Source organism: Bombina bombina, chromosome 4 (assembly GCF_027579735.1).
Source record: "Bombina bombina isolate aBomBom1 chromosome 4, aBomBom1.pri, whole genome shotgun sequence".
Lineage (NCBI taxonomy): Eukaryota > Metazoa > Chordata > Amphibia > Anura > Bombinatoridae > Bombina > Bombina bombina.
The window spans coordinates 853,789,777-853,807,906 of record NC_069502.1 but is presented as its reverse complement, the minus strand read 5'-3'; the positions used below and the strand labels follow the sequence as shown (position 1 = coordinate 853,807,906).

At 38.0% G+C, this 18,130-nt stretch overlaps 1 long non-coding RNA gene across 1 annotated transcript; it reads right to left on the bottom strand.

Moving 5' to 3' along the window:
- Positions 1 to 1,141: 1,141 nt before the first annotated feature.
- On the bottom strand, positions 1,142 to 18,084 carry LOC128655653 (uncharacterized). The gene is made up of 3 exons (XR_008401868.1): positions 18,047 to 18,084; positions 7,797 to 7,872; positions 1,142 to 1,243 (listed from the first exon to the last, which is right to left on the bottom strand). It is a non-coding gene; the product is annotated as an uncharacterized LOC128655653 (long non-coding RNA).
- Positions 18,085 to 18,130: the final 46 nt, after the last annotated feature.

Below are 18,130 nucleotides of genomic sequence, written 5' to 3'. Positions count from 1 at the left end.
TTGTTAGGGACGTCAAGGGTTTGGTCAATGTCAGTAGGACATTGTCCGCAAAGAGGGTTATTTTGTAGTCAGTGTCTTTTATCCTCTGTCCATGTATGTCAGAAGATAGTCTAACACGAGTCGCCAAGGGCTCCATACATATAGCAAACAACAATGGAGACAGTGGGCAGCCCTGCCTTGTGCCGTTTTTTTATATTGATAAGTTTAGAGTGATGTCCCATTGCTCTGACAGTTGCAGTGGGTTTAGAATAAATATTTTGTAAGGCGTCTATAAAGGGGCCTTTAAATCCCATTTTCTCTAGGACTGTGAAGTGTCCATATAATTTAACTGTGCTTTTAAAGTATACAGAAGAGAAACTTTGATACTATTCTGATATCAGTTTTCATGTGTACATATTACATATCTATGAATTAACCCCTTACCTGACAGACACATAGCAGTCAACCTCTTGACTGCTATAAAGGCCTGGGGAATCAAGGGGTTAAATACACACAGAATAACACAGCAGCAATTATTTAACTACTAAGATGCAGTACGGTAGCCAGAGAGCTCATGTGGCCATTGATATCTCCCCTTTAAGTGTGTCACTATTCCTATCTCCTCACATATCTGAAAGCACAATACCAGCTCCAGCATTCATACATTCCGTTTAAAGGCCAAAACTTTCCCCTGCTATATACAACATATTCATTAAATATATTATTGTTATGTTCTTTTAAGATTGTTTTATCTTTTAATTAGAACCAAGGCTTACAATGTAGATCATTTAGGCAGACAACATTCATCAATAACTTTTGAATAAAAAGTTTCCCTGCTAATGTCAGTCAACCAGTTGGGTACAATAATGCAATACATATCTATTATGAAACAGAGACATGCAAAGTTAAAACCAGCAATCTCTTTTACAAATGATACATCTTCTTGTCCTTTTCTTGTACATTATTCTGTAACCACATTCTCTGCATCTGATGGAGTCTCTGGCTTTAATTACATTTTCAGTGTGGCATTCTGTTATGCAAATTAATATCAATGTTAAATCATGTACAGTCAGCTTAATAGCACGTAGAAATATATCTTTTTCAGAAAGTGCCAAGAAATTATCTCAATGGTGTATGGACTATATCTTAATTTGGTAATCCTGTTGGCTTTATATTTCATCCTGATGAGCATAGTCTGGTCAAGATACAGCTCAGGCCCAACATGTGTATAGTAAGATGTAAAGCTTTCAATTTTACATTTTAACTGCAACGAAAGTTATGTAAATTTATGTAAACATTAACCAAAAAATACAGTCTACATTTTCATCATACAAACAAGAGAATATAGAGACTGCACCCTGAGTGGCACTGGCCTTGTGAACAAGCACAGAAGTTTTTCTAGCTTATGGTTTGTCTCAGTTGAGTGCATCTCTCTATTTTTAGGTTTGTACATTTTCATCATAACATAATATTTTTAGTTTGGTTCATAAAATGTTATACTATACTGACATTGTCTGTCTATGAACATAACTTGTTCATTACTTGTTTTTTTTTTATATTTTGAATACTATATAAAATTAAAAAATGCAATAAGCAGCTTCCATGTTGGAAATAAAGATGACACATGCTGTCAAATTACATAAATACAATCAACATGAAATAAGCTGCTCTAAAGCAACAGAACAATGTGATTCCTATAATTATATACATACAGCTAAACTCAATCTATATAATAAAACACTCAAGTGTGCAAGCCATTATAGTAAATGAAAGCAACATACACATACAGCTGTATGCAAACAGTTCTGAGAGCAGAGGCGATAGGTAAGTTTTACAATCTACATTTAGGTCTTAAGTAGCGTTGCAGGAGTAACATTACTCTATCATTAATATCATTTCTTTCATAATTGGCAAGAGTCCATGAGCTAGTGACGTATGGGATATACAATCCTACCAGGAGGGGCAAAGTTTCCCAAACCTCAAAATGCCTATAAATACCCCCCCACCACACCCACAATTCAGTTTTACAAACTTTTCCTCCTATGGAGGTGGTGACGTAAGTTTGTGCTAGATTTCTACATTGATATGCGCTTCTCAGCTTTTTTGAAGCCCGGTTCCTCTCAGAGTGCAGTGAATGACAGGGATGTGAAGGGAGTATTACCTATTGAATACAATGGTCATCCTAACAGGGATCTATTTCATAGGTTCTCTGTTATCGGTCGTAAAAATTCATCTCCTACCTCCCTTTTCAGATCGACGATATACTCTTATATACCATTACCTCTGCTGATTCTCGTTTCAGTACTGGTTTGGCTATCTACTTTATGTAGATGAGTGTCTTTTGGTAAGTATGTTTCCTTTATTTAAGACACACTCAGCTATGGTTTGGCACTTTATATTTAAAGTTCTAAATATATGTTTGTACTTATATTTGCCATGATTCAGGTTTATCAGTATATTTCCTTTTGCAGACTGTCAGTTTCATATTTGGGAAATGCATATATAAAAAAAAAAAATTCCTACCTGAAGTTTTCAAATTGACTCTCTTTTCTAAATTGGGGGCTGTTAAGCTCGCGGGAGCGCAAAATGCTATAATTTATTGCGTCATTCTTGGCGCAAGACTTTTTTGGCGCGAGAATTACGTTTGTTGACGTTATTTCGTCATTTCCGGCGTCTTAGTTGGCGCCGAGTTTTTTCACGTAGTTGCGTCATCTATGACGCTCGTGTTTGTTGCAGACGTTTTTGGCGCCAAAAAATATTTTATCAGTTGTGGGCGTCATACTTGGCACCAAACTTTTGACATTATTTAAGACTTCATTTATTTTTGCTTCTGGTTTCAAGAGGCTTATTTTGCATTTCTTTCCCATTCCTGAAACTGTCATATAAGGAAATTGATAATTTTGCTTTATATGTTATTTTTTCTCTTACATATTGCAAGATGTCTCAAACTAACCCTGTTTCAGAATCTACTACTGGAATCTGCTGCCTGATGTCGGTTCTACCAAAGCTAAGTGCATTTGTTGTAAACTTGTGGTAACTGTTCCTCCGGCTGTAGTTTGTGATAGTTGTCATGACAAACTTTTACATTCAGACAATATTTCCATTAGTAGTAGTCCATTACCTGTTGCTGGTCCTTCAACATCTAATGTTCAGGATATTCCTGTTAATGTGAGAGAATTTGTTTCTAATTCCATTCAGAAGGCTTTGTCTGTCATACCGCCTTCTAATAAACATAAAAGGTCTTTTAAAACTTCTCATAAAATTGATGAATGAATTTTTAAATGACCAACAACATTCTGATTTTTCTATCTCTGATGAGGATCTATCTGGTTCAAAAGATTCTGCCTCAGATATTGACACTGACAAATCTTCATATTTGTTTAAAATGGAGTATATTCGTTCCTTATTAAAAGAGGTGTTGATTGCATTAGATATGGAGGAGACTAGTCCTCTTGATATTAAAACTAATAAACGTTTAAATTCGTTTTTTAAACCTCATGTAGTTATTCCTGAGGTTTTTCAAGTTCCTGATGCTATTTCAGATGTGATTTCTAGGGAATGGAATAGACTGGGTACTTCTTTTACTCCTTCAAGGTTTAAGAAATTGTATCCTTTGCCGACTGATAGATTGGAGTTTTGGGAAAAGATCCCCAAAGTTGATGGGGCAATCTTTACTCTTGCAAAGCGTACTACTATTCCTACGGGAGATAGTACTTCTTTTAAAGATCCTTTATATAGGAAACTTGAATCTTATCTAAGGAAGGCTTATTTATGTTCAGGTCATATTCTTAGGCCTGCTATTTCTTTGGCTGATGTTGCAGCTGCTTCAACTTTTTGGTTGGAAACCTTAGCGCAACAAGTACCAGATCATAATGTGTATAGCATTGTTAAGTTAATTCAACATGCTAATAATTTCATTTGTGATGTCAGTTTTGATATCATTAGAAATGATGTTAGATATATGTCTTTAGCTATATTAGCTAGAAGAGCTTTATGGCTTAAATCTTGGAATGCTGATATGACTTCTAAATCAACGTTGCTATCTCTCTCTTTCCAAGGTAATAAATTATTTGGTTCTCAGTTGGATTCAATTATTTCAACTGTCACTGGGGGGAAGGGAGCTTTTTTGCCTCAGGATAAAAAAATCTAAGGGTAAATTTAAGGCTACTAATCGTTTTCGTTCCTTTCGACAAAATAAGGAACAGAAACCTGATCCTTCCCCTAAAGGAACGGTTTCCAATTGGAAGCCTTCTTCAGTCTGGAATAAATCCAAGCCATTTAAAAGATCTAAATCAGCCCCCAAGTCCGCATGAAGGTGCGGCCCTAATTGCAACTCAGCTGGTAGGGGGCAGACTAAGATTTTTCAAGGATGTTTGGATCAATTCAGTCCAAAATCATTGGATTCAGAACATTGTCTCTCAGGGGTACAGAATAGGTTTCAAAGTAAGACCGCCTGTGATAAGTTTCTTTCTCTCACGCATTCCAGTTAACCCAGAAAAAGCTCAGGCTTTCCTGAAGTGTGTTTCAGACCTGGAGTTATCTGGGGTAATTGTGCCAGTTCCTTCTCAGGAACGGGGTCTGGGGTTTTATTCAAATCTGTTCATTGTCCCAAAGAAGGAGAATTCTTTCAGACCGGTTCTGGATCTAAATTTTTTGAATTGTTATGTAAGAATACCAACATTCAAAATGGTGACTATAAGGACTATTCTGCCTTTTGTTCAGCAAGGGCATTATATGTCCACAATAGAATTACAGGATGCATATCTTCATATTCCAATTCATCCAGATCACTATCAGTTCCTGAGATTCTCTTTTCTAGACAAGCATTACCAATTTGTTGCTCTTCCTTTTGGCTTAGCGACAGCTCCAAGGATCTTTTCAAAGGTTCTCGGTGCCCTACTCTCTGTAATCAGAGAGCGGGGTATTGCGGTGTTTCCTTATTTGGACGATATCTTGATACTTGCTCAGTCTTTACGTTCTGCAGAATCTCACACAAATCAACTAGTGTTGTTTCTTCAAAGGCATGGTTGGAGGATCAATTTACCAAAGAGTTCTTTGATTCCTCAGACAAGGGTAACCTTTTTAGGTTTCCAAATAGATTCAGTATCCATGACTTTGTCTCTAACAGACAAGAGACATCTGAAATTGGTTGCAGCTTGTCGGAACCTTCAGTTTCACTCATTCCCTTCAGTAGCTATGTGCATGGAGGTTTTAGGTCTTATGACTGCAGCATCGGACGCGATCCCCTTTGCTCGTTTTCACATGAGACCTCTTCAGCTTTGTATGCTGAACCAATGGTGCAGGGATTATACAAAGATATCACAATTAATATCCTTAAATCCCAATGTTCGACTATCTCTGACTTGGTGGTTAGATCACCATTGTTTAGTTCAAGGGGCCTCTTTTGTTCGGCCAACCTGGACTGTGATCACAACAGATGCGAGTTTTTCAGGTTGGGGAGCTGTCTGGGGATCTCTGCCACGCAGGGGGTTCGGAAATCTCAAGAGGCAAGATTACCAATCAATATTTTGGAACTCCGTGCGATTCTCAGAGCTCTTCAGTTTTGGCCTCTACTGAATAGAGAACCGTTCATTTGTTTTCAGACAGACAATGTCACAACCGTGGCGTATGTCAATCATCAGGGTGGGACTCACAGTCCTCAAGCTATGAAAGAAGTATCTCGGATACTTGCTTGTGCGGAATCCAGCTCCTGTCTAATTTCTGCGGTCCATATCGCAGGTATAGACAATTAGGAAGCGGATTATCTCAGTCGTCAGACTTTACATCCGGGAGAGTGGTCTCTTCACCCAGATGTGTTTTTTCAGATTGTTCAGATGTGGGGGCTTCCAGAAATAGATGGGTTCTCATCTAAACAGGAAACTTTCCAGGTATCTGTCCAGGGATCATCAGGCGGAAGCAGTGGATGCGTTGACACTTCCATGGAATTATCAACCTGCTTATATTTTTCCGCCTCTAGTTCTTCTTCCAAGAGTGATTTCCAAAATCATAATGGAGTGTTCATTTGTACTGCTGGTGGCTGCAGCATGGCCACACAGGTTTTGGTATGCGGAGCTTATTCGGATGTCCAGTTGCCAACCTTGGCCACTTCCGTTAAGGCCAAACCTTCTATCTCAAGGCCCGTTTTTCCATCAGGATCTTAAATCATTAAATTTGAAGGTATGGAGACTGAACGCTTATTGCTTAGTCATAGAGGTTTCTCTGACTCAGTGATTAATACTATGTTGCAGGCTAGTAAATCTGTGTCTAGAAAGATTTATTATCGAGTTTGGAAGACTTACATTTCATGGTGCTCTTCTCATAAATTCTCTTGGCATTCTTTTAGAATTCCTAGAATTTTAAAGTTTCTTCAGCATGGTTTAGATAAGGGTTTGTCTGCAAGTTCCTTGAAATGACAAATCTCTGCTCTTTTTGTTCTGTTCCACAGAAAAATTGCTAATCTTCCTGATATTCATTGTTTTGTTCAGGCTTTGGTTCGTATCAAGCTTGTCATTAAATCAATCTCTCCTCCTTGGAGTCTTAATTTGGTTTTGAAGGCTTTACAGGCTCCTCCGTTTTGAGCCTATGCATTTTCTGGACATTAAATTACTTTCTTGGAAAGTATTGTTACTTTTGGCCATCTCTTCTGCTAGAAGAGTTTCTGAATTATCTGCTCTTTCTTGTGAGTCTCCTTTTCTGATTTTTCATCAGGATAAGGCGGTTTTGCGGACTTCGTTTAAATTAAAACATTAGTAGAGAAATTGTTGTCCCTTCTTTGTGTCCTAATCCTAAGAATTCTCTGGAGAGATCTTTACATTCTTTGGATGCTTTGAAAGATTATGTTGAAGTTACTAAAGATTTTAGGAAGACTTCTAGTCTATTTGTTATCTTTTCTGGTTCTAGGAAAGGTCAGAAGGCTTCTGCCATTTCTTTGGCATCTTGGTTAAAGCTTTTGATTCATCATGCTTATTTGGAGTCAGTTAAATCCCCGCCTCAGAGGATTACGGCTCATTCTACTAGGTCAGTTTCCACTTCCTGGGCTTTTAAGAATGAAGCTTCTGTTGATCAGATTTGCAAAGAAGCAACTTGATCTTCTTTGCATACTTTTACTAAATTCTACCATTTTGATGTTTTCTCTTCTTCAGAAACAGTTTTTGGTAGAAAAGTACTTCAGGCAGCTGTTTCAGTTTGATTCTTCTGCTTATAATTTCATTTTTTTTCATTATAAAGATTAAAACTTTTGATTTGGGTTGTGGATTAATTTTTCAGCGGAATTGGCTGTCTTTATTTTTATCCCTCCCTTTCTAGTAACTCTTGCGTGGAGTTCCACATCTTGGGTATTTGCTATCCCATACGTCACTAGCTCATGGACTCTTGCCAATTACATGAAAGAAAACATAATTTATGTAAGAATTTACCTGATAAATTCATTTCTTTCATATTGGTAAGAGTCCATGAGACCCACCCTTTTTATGGTGGTTATGATTTTTTTGTATAAAGCACAATTATTCCAATTCCTTGTTGATGCTTTTTGCTCCTTTCTTATCACCCCACTTCTTGGCTATTCGTTAAACTGAATTGTGGGTGTGGTGGGGGTGTATTTATAGGCATTTTGAGGTTTGGGAAACTTTGCCCCTCCTGGTAGGATTGTATATCCCATATGTCACTAGCTCATGGACTCTTGCCAATATGAAAGAAATTAATTTATCAGGTAAATTCTTACATAAATTATGTTTTTATTTTGTGCCTATAACATAATTAGATGTCCCCATAATGTGTTTTATTAATTAACTTGTAAATAATAAAGTATTATTTTTCACCTCCACAAATATACATCATTGGTTGCTGCTTCGGTGGAGGAGCGTCTTTAGCTGAATCTATAGTGCTTTAAAAAATCTGCAACGAGATAATAAAACCAGTAAGAATTCATATTAACACACATTAACAAATGTACAATTAAAGAATAAATACCTAACTATGATTGAGAAATAACACTCTGAAAAACATTTGCAATTCTTTTAAAATTAAAATTCTACATGAATGCCTGAATATCTATAAATACTGAAGATATTCAGGCATTCATGTAGATGATTCATTTTAAAAGAATTGCAAATGTTTTTCAGAGTGTTATTTCTCAATCGTTGTTTTGTATTTATTAGGCGATAAGCCTGCCCAGAGGGCAGTCTATTTAAAAGAACTACAAACCCAAAAGCTTAAAATTATAAAAAATGTAAAATCACAGAAAAAAATAAACAAAGCTATCCAAAATAACAAATTTAAACCTAAACTAATACCCCTATAAAAATAAAAAATCCCCCCAAAATAAAAATACCCCCTAATCTAATATTAAACTACCAATAGCACTTAAAAGGGATTTTGTAGGGCATTGTCCTAAGTTAAACAGCTCTTTTACCTACAAAATTACCAATTACCCCCTAACAGTAAACCCCCCACCCACCAAACCCCCCAAAATAAAAAAAACCTAAACTACCCATTGCCCCTAAAGGGGCATTTGTATGGGCATTGCCCTTAAAAGAGCATTCAGCAATTTTCCTGCCCTTAAAAGGGCAACCAGCTCTTTTACAACCCAAAAAACCCTAATCTAAAAAAAAAGCCTAAAACAAAGTCCTAAATAGGTACTCACCATTCCTGAAGTCCGGCGGAGGTCTTCTTCCAGGCGGCTCCATCATCTTCTATCTTCATCCAGAGTGAAGGCAGCACGGAGCGGAGGTGCAGAGTTGGCTTCCTTGATGCACGAATCCGGAGCGGCGGTCCTCAGCGGTGGCTATCCTCAGCAGCGTGGAGGCTCCTCTTTCTCTGATGTCCATCATACACTGAAGATTGAATACAAGGTACCACATTCATTTTGGTGTACATTGCATTCCTATTGACTGAAATTTTGAAATCAGCCAATAGGATTAGAGCTACTAAAAAAAAGATTTCAGTAGCTCTCATCCTATTGGCTGATTTCAAAATTTCAGCCAATAGGAATGCAAGGTGCCCCAATATAAATGGGGTACCTTGCATTCAATCTTCAGTGTGCGGCAGACGATTGCATAAAGAGGAGTCTCTGTGCCGCCGCAGAGGATCGCCGCATTGGGGAAGACCGCTCCGCACCGCCTTCGCTCCGGATGAAGATAGAAGATGATGGAGCCACCTGGAAGAAGACCTTCTCCGCAGGACTTCAGGAACGGTGAGTACCTATTTGGGGCTTAGTGTTAGGCTTTCTTTTTACTTTTTAGGGTGGCTTTTTTTTTTTTAGATTAGGGTTTTTGGGGCTGTAAAGAGCTGAATGCCCTTTTAAGGGCAGTAAAAGAGCTGAATGCCCTTTTAAGGGCAATGCTCGTACAGATGCCCCTTTAGGAACAATGGGTAGTTTAGTTTTTTTAAGTGTTAGGTTTTTTTTATTTTGGGGGGTTGGTTGGGTGGGGGGGGTTTACTGTTGGGGGAACTTAGTAATTTTTTATGTAAAAAACTGTTTAACTTAGGGCAATGCCCTACAAAAGGCCCTTTTAAGGGCTATTGGTAGTTTAGTTTAGATTAGGGGGTGTTTTTATTTTGGGGGGCTTTTTTATTTTCATAGGGGTATTGGATTAGATTGAATGTTTTTTTATTTTTGATAATTTTGTTTATTTTTTTCTGTAATTTTAGACTTTTTTTATTTTTTGCAATTTTAGATTAATGTTTTGTAATTTAATGTTAAGTTTTATTTTTAAATTAATTTTAGTATTTTTTATTTTAATTGTAACTTAGTATTTTATGTAATTGGGGTTAATTTAGGGGGTGTTAGGTTAGGGGGCTTAGTAATTAAATTAGTTATTTGCGTTGTGGTGGGGGGGCCGGTTTAGGAGTTAATAGGTTAATTAAGTTTATTGCAATGTGGGAGTTTGGCGGTTTAGGGGTTAATAGGTTCATTCGTTTTATTGCGATGTGGGGTTTGGCGGTTTAGGGGTTAATATATTAATGATATTTGCGTTGTTTAATTTGTGGATTAGGGGTTAATTAATTTATTATTTTGAGATGTGGGGTTTGGCGGTTTAGGTGTTAATATTTATTGCGGTCGCTAATTTTTTTTTGTTATACTTTGTGCGGGCGGTTAGGTTTTATTATTTCGTGTGGGCTGTTACTTTTTTTTGTTATTTCCTGCGGCGGATTAGGTTTTTTAATTTTGTGCGGGCGGTTACGTGTTTTTTCGTTATTTCGTGCGGGCGTTTGCATCCAGGTGGATTCTTTTGGCTGCCTCGCACAGCCAACATTCCTTTGAGGATGCGTGCGCAACTAACGATACCAACGGGTGCATTACAAACGCGATTATAGTATAAATTCTTTAATTGTATATTTGTTAATGTGTGTTAATATGCATTCTTACTAGTTTTATTATCTCGTTACAGATTTTTTTGTGTTTTAAATTCAGTGTATGTTTGTATTAGGTGATATAGAGCTTATCACTATCAATTTGATATCCAGATTGACTAGTCACATGTTGCTATGGTAACACATCGTAACAATGGAGTATAACATACACCATGGGATGAGAATCTGGTATGGCGATTGGCCATTTATCATCTATGGACGCTATAAAGGGAAATCGGCAATGAAGGGCTGGCATCCACATCTCCCAAATCCTCCTTGAAAAAGTTTGGTCGCGGTGACGCACTTCCGGGATCATACAACGTGGTCACGTGTTTCCGATGTTGGTGACTAAGGACGCCGAATAGAGACTAGCAGCAGAACGCTGCCGGGATTTTTTTTTGCGCTTTGAACATACAAGCTTTGGATCCGGTGCTACACATTCGGGTGGAAACCGGTGAAATACAAGACTTAGTTAGAAAGGGAAGAATTATACATAAATCCCATTAGATACTTAGAGATTTAAAAAAAAAAAACTTACGGCACAATACCAATCACAAACCTGCTTGTTACATTCACTGTAATGTGCGCCTGACAGTGCTGCGCGCATGCACACTGGCAGCTGTTGTAGAACTTAATGAGAAGAGAGAGAGAGAGAGAGAGAGAGAGAGAGGAAGAGAGCAGAAGAGAGAAATAAAGAGAGAGAGAAAAAGAGAAAATAAAAAGAGAGAGAAAGAGAAAAAAAGAGAGAGAGGGGAAAAAAGAGAGAAAGAGAGAGAGAAACAAAGAGAGAGAAAGAAAGAGAGATGGAGAGAGAAAGAGAAAGAAAAAGAGAGAGAGAGAGAGAAAAATAGAGAACGAAAGAGAGAGATAGTGAGAGAAAAATAAAAAGAGAAAGAAAGAGAGAAAGAGAGAGAAATAAAGAGAGAGAGAAAGAAAGAGACCGCTGCTTCATAACTGCTGTTTCTGGCGAGCCTGCAGGCTCACCAGAAACACGGGGCATCAAGCTCCATTCGGAGCTTGATAGATAGGCCCCAGAGAGAGAGAAATAAAGAGACAGATAAAGAGAGAGAAAGAAAGAGAGAAAGAAAGAGAAAAAAAAGAGAGAACGAGAGATGGAGAGAGAGAAAAAAGAGAGACAAAGAGGCCTATTTATCATATGTCTGTTGGACTTGATCTGACAGCGTGGATCAGGTCCGACAGACATCGCTGAAAGTGGAGAGGAATACGCTCTCCGTTTTCAGCATTGCACCAGCAGCTCTTGTGAGCTGCTGGTGCAACGCCACCCCCTGCAGACTTGCGGCCAACCGGCTGCCAGCAGGGGGGTGTCAATCAACCCGATCGTACTCGATCGGGTTGAATTCCGGCGATTCCTGTCCGCCTCATCAGAGCATGCGGACAGGGTTATGAAGCAACGGCTCCATACGGAGCTTGATAGATAGGCCCCAAAGAGAGATAAAGAAGGAGAGAAAGAAAGAGAGAGAGAAAGAAAGAGAGAGAGAAAAAAAAAGAGAAAAGAGAGAAATTAAGAGAGAAAGAGAGAGAGAGAGAAAGTGAGAGAAAAAGAGAGAGAAAAAGAGAGAGAAAAAGAGAGAGAAAGAAATAGAGAAAGAAGAGAGAAAAGATAGAGAAAGAGAGAGAGAAAAAGAAAAGAGAAACAAAGAAAGAGAAAGAAAGAGGTAGATAAAAAAGAGAGAAAATAGAGAGAAAAGAGAAAGAAAGAGAAAGAGAGAGAAAGAAAGATAGAGAGACAAAGAGAGAAATAAAGAGACAGATCAAGAGAAAGAAAAAGAGAGATAAATAGAGAAAGAGAGAGAGGAAGAAAGAGATAGAAAAAGGAGAGAAATAGAGAGAAAGAAAGAGAGAGAGAGAGAGAAAGATATAAAGAAAGACAGATAGAAAGAAAGAGAGAGAAAAAAGAGAAAAAAGAGAGAGTGAGAAAAGTAGATAGAGAAGGAGATAGAGGAAAATAGAGAGATAAAGAGAGAGAGAAAGATAGAAAGAAAGAGAAAAATGGAGAGAGAAAGAAATAGAAAAATGAGAAAGAGAGAAAAAAAAGAGAGAAATAAAGAGAGAAAGAGAGAGAGAAAAAAAGAGAAAGAGGGAGAAAATAAAAAGAGAAAGAAAGAAAGAGAAAAAAGCAAGAGAGGGGAAAAAAGAGAGAAAAAGATAGAGCGAGAGAAAAAGAAAAAGAGAGAAACAAAGAAAGAGAGAGAAAGAGAGAAATAAAGAGACAGAGAAAGAGAGAGAAAGAGAAAAATAAAAAGAGAAACAAAGAGAGAAAGAGAGAGAAAGAAGGAGAGAAAGAGTGAAAGAAAGAGAGAAAGAAAGAAAGAAAGAAAGAAAGAAAGAGAAAGAAAGAGAAAAAGAAAGAGAGAAACAGAGAAAGAGAAAGAAAAAAAAGAAAGAAAGAAAGAAAGAGAGAAATTAAGAGAGAGCGAAAAAGAGAGAGAGAGAAAAGAGAGATGGGGGAGAGAGAAAGAGAGAGAGAAAAATATAGAGAGAGAGAGAAAAAGAAAAGAGAGAGAAAGAAAAAGAGAGAGATATAGAGAAAAAAGAGAAAGAGAGAGAAAGAAAGAGAGAGAAAAGAGAGACAAAGAGAAAGAGAAAGGAGAGAAAGAGAGAGATAAAGAGAAATAAAGAGAGACAAAGAAAAAAAGAGAAAGAGAAATTAAGAGAGAAAGAAAGAGGGAAAAAGAGAGAGAGGAAAAAAGAGAGAGAAAGAAATAGAGAAAGAAGAGCGATGGAGAGAGAGAGTGAGAGAAAGAGAGAAAAAGAAGAGAGAGAAATAAAGAAAGAGAAATGGGGGCATATGTATCAAGCTCCGAATGGAGCTTGATGCCCCATGTTTCAGCGAGGTCTGTCAGACCTGATCCGCACTGTCGGATCAGGTTCGACAGACCTTCAAAACTAGAGGCCATGGAGAGAGAAAGAGAAAGAAAAAGAGAGAGAGAGATAGAGAAAAAAGAGAGAAAAAAAGATAAAGAGAGAGAAAGAAAGAAAGAGAGAAAGATAGAGTGACAAAGAGAGAGAGAGAATTAAAAAAAGATAAAGAGAGAGAAAAAGATAGAAAGAAAAATAAAAAGAGTGAGAAACAAAGAAAGAGAGAAAGAAAGAGAGAACGAGAGATGGAGAGAGAGAAAAAAGAAGAAACAAAGAGAGAGAGAAAGAAAAAAAGAGAAAAATAGATAAAAATAAAGAGAGAGAGAAAAGAGAGAGAAAGCGAGAGAGGAAAAGAAAAGAGAGAGAAACAAAGAAACAGAGAGAAAGAGAGATTGAGAGAGAAAGAGAAAAGGAGAGATAGATAGAGAAAAATAAAGAGAGAAAGAAAGAGAGAAAGAAAGATAGAGAGACAAAGAGAGAGAGAAATAAGAGACAGAGAAAGAGAGAAAGAAAGAGAGGAAAAGATAGATAAAAATAAAAAGAGAGAGAAACAAAGAGAGAAAGAGAGCATGAGAGATGGAGAGAGATAGAAAAAAGAGACAAAGAGAGGCAGAGAGAGAGAGAGAAGGAGAGAAAGAAAGAGAGAGAAAGAGAGAAAAATAAAAAGAGAGGGAGAAAAGATAGAGAAAGAGAGAAAAAGAAAAGAGAGAGAAACAAAGAAAGAGAGAGAAAGAGAGATGGAGAGAGAAAGAAAAAGAGAGATAGATAAAAAAAGAGAGAAAAAAGAGAGAGAACGAGAGAGAAAAATAAAAAGAGAGAAAGAAAGAGAAAGAAATATAGAGAGACAAAGAGAGAGAGAAATAAAGAGACAGATAAAGAGAGAAAAAAATAGAGAAAGAGAGAAATAAATAGAGAGAGATAGAGAGAAAGAGAGAGAGGAAGAAAGAGAAAGAAAGAGGAGAGAAATAGAGAGAGAGAGAGAGAGAGAGAAAGATAGATAGAAAGACAGAAAGAAAGAGAAAGAAAAAAGGAGAGAAAGAAAGAGAGAAAAAATGAGAGAAAAGAGAGAGAGAAAAAAGAGAGAAATAAATAAATAAAGAATGAGAAAAATATAAAAAAGAGAGAAAGAGTGAGAGAAAAGAGAGAGAGAGAAAGAGAGATGGAGAGAGAGAGAAAAAGAGAGAAAGAAAGAGAGAAATAGAAAGAGAAAAATAAAAAAGAGAGAGGAAGAATGAGAGAAAGAAAAAGAGAGAAAAGGAGAGAAAAAGAAAGAGAAAGTGAGAGAAAAAGAAAGAAAAAAATACAGAGAGAAAAAAGAGAAAGAAAAATAGAGAGATAAAAAAGAGAGAAAGAAAGAGAGATAGAAAGAAAGAGAGCAAAAGAGAGAGAGAGAAAATAAAAAGAGAAAGAAGGAAAGAGAGAAAAAAAAGAGAGATAAAGGCCTCTATTTATCAAAGTCTGGCGGACCTGATCCGACAGTGCGGATCAGGTCCGCCAGACCTCGCTGAATACGGAGAGCAATACGCCGCCCCCTGCAGAATCGCGGCCAGGGAGGTGTCAATCAACCTGATCGTACTCGATCGGGTTGATTTCTGGCGATGTCTGTCCGCCTGCTCAGAGCAGGCGGACAGGTTATGGAGCAGCGGTCTTTGTGACCGCTGCTTCATAACTGCTGTTTCTGGCGAGTCTGAAGACTCGCCAGAAACACGGGCCGTCAAGCTCCTTTCGGAGCTTGATAGATAGGCCCCAAAGAAAGAGAGAGAAAGAAAGAGAGATGGAGGGAGAGAGAGAGAAAGAAAAAGAGAGAGAGAAACAACGAGAGAGAGAAAGAGAGAAAGAAAAATAGAGAAAAAAGAGTGAAAGAGAGAGAACGAGAGAGAAACATAAAAAGAGAGAAAGAAAGAAAGAGAGAAAGAGAGAAAAAGAAAGAGAGAAGTAAATAGAGAAAGAGAGATTGAGAGAGAAAGAAAGAAAAAGAAAGAATTAAAGAGAGAGGAAGAAAGAGAGAAAAGGATAGAGAAAGAGATAAAAATTAAAAGAGAGAAAAACAAATAAATAGAGAGAAAGAAAGAAAGAAAGAGAAAAATATAAAAAAGAGAGAGAGAGAGAAAGAAAAAGAGAAACAACGAGAGAGAAAGAAAGAGATGGCGAGAGAAAAAAGAGAAAGAAAGAGAGAAAAAGATAGAGAAAGAGAGAGAAATATAAAAAGAGAGAGAAACAAAGACAGAAAAAGAGAGACAGGGAGAGAGAGAGAAAAAAGAGAAAGAAAGAAAAAAAGAGAAAGCGCGAGAGAAAAATAAAGAGAAATACAAAAAGAGAAAGAGATAAATAAAGAGAGCGAGAAAGAAAGAGAGAAAAAAAGAGAAAGAGAGAGAAATAAATAAATTGAGAAAGAGAAATGGAGAGAGAGAGAAAAAAAAGAGAGAGAGAGAATGAAATAAAGAGAGAGAGAGAGAGAAAGAAAGAAAAAAAGGATAGAGAAAGAGAGAAAAACAAAGAGAGAGAAACAAAGAAATAGAGAGAAAGAGAGAGATAGAGAGAGAGAAAGAAAAAGAGAGAAGGAAAGAGAGAAAGACCGAAAGAGAAAGAGAGAGAAAGAAAGAGAAAAATATAAAAAGAGAAAGAAAGATAAAGAGAGAATAAAGAGGAATAAAGAAAGAGAAAGACATAGAGAGAGAAAGCGAGAGAAAAAAATAGAGAGAGATAAAAGATAGAGAAAGAGAGAGAAATAAAGAAAGGGAGAAAGAGAGCTGGAGAAAGAGAAAAAAAGAGAGAGAAAGAGAGAAAAGGATAGAGAAAAAGAGAGAGAAAAAAAGAGAGAAAGCGAGAGACAAAGAAATAAAAATAAAGAGAGAAAAAGAGAGAAAGAGATAAATAGAAAGAGAGAAAAAATTAGAGAAAGGGAAACATAAAAAGAGAGAAAGAGAGAAATAAATAGAGATGGAGAGAAAGAGAGAAAAAAGAGAAAGAATGAAATAAAAAGAGAGATAGAAAGAGAGAAAAGGATAGAGAAAGAGAGAAAAATACAAGGAGAGAGAAACAAAGAGAAAGAAAGAGATGGAGAGAAAGAGAGAAGAAAAAAATAAAGAGAAAAAAACGAGAGAAAGAATGAGAGAAAGAGAGAAAAAAGAGAAAGAAATTTAGAGAAAGAGAGAGGAAAAAAAGAGAAAGAAACAAAGAGAGCGAGAGAAAGAGAGAGAAAGAAAAAAGAGAGAGAAAAAAGAATGAGGAGAGAAAGAGAGAGATTGAAAGAGAAATATAGAGAGAGAGAAAAAAGAGAGAAATAAATAGAGAAAGAATGAGAGAGGGAATGAGAGAGAAAGAAAGAGAAAAAGAGAGGTAGAGAAAGAGAGAGAAAAAGAGAGAGGGAAAGAGACAAAGAAAGAGAGAGAGAGAAAAAAAAAATAGAGAGAGAAGGGGTATGCTGGGACTTACAGTATGTGGGTTACGGGGGGTTCTGATGGTGGTTACAGGCGGTGGTTAAAGGGGGTGCTTATTGGGGGGGTTACAGCGAGAGCTGATGGGGCTTATGTAGGTTACACAGGGGGTGCTTATAACCACCATCAGGCCCCCCCCCCCAACCCACATAAGTATCAGCGCACCCCTCCCTGTAACCCGCATCAGCCACAGCGCCCCCCCAGTAAGTCGGCTCAATGTCGCGAGGCGGGCACGGCAAGTCGGCGGCACGTGATGGAGCAATTTGGAAATAGATAATACATAGGAAAAAAGCGTTACTGGCTGGACAACCAATAGGGTCGTGTTGCCAGTGTGCCGCTAGCTCCTTGTCTCTGATGAATGTTATTAAGCTGAGGGTGAGGAGTAGGACCGTGTGCACATGCGCGGTATCCTGCGCAATGAAGTTTACTGGCCATAGAATTCCTCGACCCATTGCGTAAGCTTTAACAGCTGATTTAAGGAGGTTGGGCCTCATGCGCTGTGAGCGCCACACACTTCTAACAGCTGATATCACTTCACCGGAAGTGACGCAGGTCCCAAGTCGAGACTAATTTTAGAACAGGGGGAACCATTTTCGGCATAACACCGGTGTTCTAAAAGAAGTTGTCTACCATAGGAATGTGTGTACCATGTCACTTCCGGTGACGTGTAATCAGCTGTTGTAGGTTTGTGGCGCTCACTGCGCATGCACAAGAGGCCCAACCTCCTCCAAACAGCTGTTAAAGCCGACTTATTTGATAACAACGGGTTGCGGGATTCTATGGGCCATGCCGCGCATGCGCACACGGCCCTACTCTTCACTCATCACACCAGACCCTATTGGTTGTACAGTCACTGACTTCACGGACCAATCAGATAATGCAGTAACGTTTTTTTCCTATGCATTATCTGATCGGTCCGTTGGATTTGCCCACATCCATTCACCAAATTAAACCATCGCACGCCACAGACTTGCCGTGCGGGGGGGGGGTTGTGCTTATGGGGTTTACAGGGGGTGCTGATGGGGCTTGTGTAAGTTACACAAGGGGTGCTTATGGGGGTTACAGTGGGTGCTTATAGACATACATAAGCCCCATAAGCACCCACTGTAACCCCACCATAAGCATCCACTGTAAACAGCTTTTTGGAGGAGGTTGGGCCTCTTGCAAGACTTGCATGCGCTGTGAGCTACACAAACCTACAACAGCTGTTTATTCACACGTCACCGGAAGTGAACGTGTACACTTACTAGTTACTACACACATTCCTACGGAGTAGACTACTTCTTTTAAATAGATAAATAGATACATAATATAGTAGAGAGGTTACGGTACCCCCTGCCTCCCACAAACACACAGCCCTCCCTACTCAGTGCTTTGATGATCCTAGCGTAACAACACACCTCGACTTATTATCCACGTTATTTGACACACCCATATCCTTTTCATGTAACTCGAAATAACTCGACCCGAGTAGCAGCTAGATC